This window comes from Penaeus vannamei, chromosome 30, assembly GCF_042767895.1.
Source record: "Penaeus vannamei isolate JL-2024 chromosome 30, ASM4276789v1, whole genome shotgun sequence".
Lineage (NCBI taxonomy): Eukaryota > Metazoa > Arthropoda > Malacostraca > Decapoda > Penaeidae > Penaeus > Penaeus vannamei.
In genome coordinates this window covers 24266800-24269299 of record NC_091578.1, presented here as the reverse complement: position 1 = coordinate 24269299, position 2500 = coordinate 24266800, and the positions used below count along the sequence as shown (strand labels likewise).

At 42.2% G+C, this 2500-nt stretch overlaps 1 protein-coding gene across 6 annotated transcripts in view; it reads right to left on the bottom strand.

The window, feature by feature from the left end:
- The window catches only part of LOC113826020 (uncharacterized), a 23992-nt gene that overhangs the window by 9112 nt on the left and 12380 nt on the right, over positions 1 to 2500 (bottom strand). The gene's annotated exons all lie outside the window — the stretch shown is intronic.

Here is a 2500-nt window from a genome sequence, read left to right as displayed (position 1 = left end):
TAGATTTATGATGCTATGCCTCGAAGGGGATATGCATGTAGTGAGTCGCTTCTGGATGGCAAATAAAGGAACTGTACAAGGTGGAGGGAGTAGGAGATGGCTGGCAGAGGGTGATGCTTACCACATAAGCATTACTTTCACGAACGATAACGGTAAGGAATAGAGGATAAATCAGGTGGGGCGACTATAAAGATTCCAAATTAGTGATAAGTATTGAAGCGTATTCAGTACATGCCTTAATTACATATAATCACTTTCTTTCCATAATATTTTGTAAAATATTTTAAAAGGCTGCACTAAGAATAGTGTATTTACAGAGTGCCAAGCCTTTACCTTATCTGAAAAGAACGTAAAATGTGTTAAAGTGTAAGGATTATGCCAGTTGTAAATACCGTACATGACTTGAGTTTCCAACTGGGAAGGCTACCGAGTTAGCAATCTGTAAGCAGATCTTTCATTGTTTCAACATCACTTAAGGGGGTGTCACACTAGCACAATTTCAGTGGTTCTTTCACGTTTCCGTGTTTTTTTGTTTTTTTTTCTCGCTACCGCTTGTAGTTTGGGTGAATGCGATAATTCCAGTCAAACGATAATTATCGTTTTCGCTGGCAAGTTTCCGTCGTCTTTTTCGTTCAAATGATAAGCTATAATAAATAATCGTTATAGTAATGTAAAAAAAAAAGTATTTATAATATACGATTCAAAAAGACAGTCTAAACTGTAAATAATATTTTTAAATTGGCAAAATTCTCTCTTGTATTTAATAAAAACAGATACAAGTTTGTAACTAGCTGCTCGCCTGTTTGTTTACATTTGCCCCCGTCAGCTGACTAGATGAGAGTAGCGAGAATACGCACTTATTTAACCTTATACATTCGTTGTTTCGCATTACATCGTCGTCACATAGCCAGAATAACGTCCATCATCGCCAGAGCCCGTGCGAGGGTTGAACCCATCTTTCTGTGTTTAGAATTTTGGTCGAACTGTTTCCGTGGTTTTCATCGCTAGTGTGACTGCGCAAGCCAAAATGACCACGATTTCCGTGGTGCCAGCGGAAAAGTAATGCGGAAAAAGTGCTAGTGTGACACGGCCTATAGACACATGGAATGGAATTATGCCATCAGCTGTTTGCTCACTTTCATCTTAGTCTCTGGAAACTCAAGTGGTGGCCCTTGGATATTTAGGCCTCTTGGACCAAGATCAATATACAGGACTTTTGGGGTCTGCTAGAACCTTTGCAGTCGATTCACGTTTGTGGGGAGGGCATTGAAGTCACAGGAAGCGTTATATAACTTGGTAGTGTAGTTCATGGCTCTAGATATGGATTAGCCTTACAGCAGGTGCCATAAACTCAGTTAACCAGAGTATCTAGAGATGCCAGTAACTGTGCAGAAGAACCAAGTGCGTGTCTTCAAGGCCCTCATGCAGTCAGTTTTGCTTTATGGAAACAAGGACGCAATTTAGTGCCTTGGAGTCATGTCTTGATGCCTTTTGTAACAGGTCTTTGCACCGGATTGTGGGGTACAATTGGCATGTGTACAACCGACGGCTACACAGTGGGATCATCATAGGACCTGTTACTTACACAATCCAGGGCTGCCAATTCAGGCTATACGGGCACCTTGTACGTTTCTCCGAGGATGATCCTGCCCATGCCCATCAGGCTGTCTCTTCCCTAGACACCCCTGGTTAGAGGAGGCCCAAGGCGCGACCTAAGAAGTTGTAGCTTGGGCAGGTTGGTCAAATCTATTGCAGGGAGTTAGAGACAGGATGCCCTGCCTGCCAGCTCACTCTAGGGGCTCGTGTTCGCGCAGGTCTGGCCGTAACGCGGCTATCTGGGCAGAATCGGTCGCTTTGGTGCGAAATCTTGGGGGCTGAGGGGAACCAGCGATAACACGAACGAGAGCGTTTTTTCCCTAGCTTTAAGAAATTACCAATATCTATTTAGTCGACAAAAGTTATATTAGATTTTATATAAAACATTTAGAGTTAATAATAAAAACCGTTGATTACTATGATGATGATGAAACGGAGTAAGTCCTTGTGTTCCATGTTGCTCAAACAGCGGTGCTGTTCGCAGTTGAAACACGACTTCTGGCTGGGCACTCGGACACGAGTCAGGTCCTAGACGTACACAAGACCAGTTAAACCACGCCTTATGCCAATGGTGGATGAGGTTATGCGCCTCTGTCGGCGTCTGCCACATAGATTAACTGATTTGATGCCCAATACGACTACAACTCAGCTATCCTGACCTGGTAATTGCAAATCTGCTCATTCTGATTTACAAATGGTCACGCACATGAAGTGTATTAATAACACTGCATGTTCATTGTCTACTTATATTCAACACATGACCTAACTTCATCCTCATGATGAAATCATAAAAAAGGCCAAAATAATAAGGAAACAAACTAATAAAACATGGTTGTCATAACAATTACTCTGGAAAGCGAAAGCGTTAGTTGTGTGGCACCCTTCAGGATATACATTGAAAACG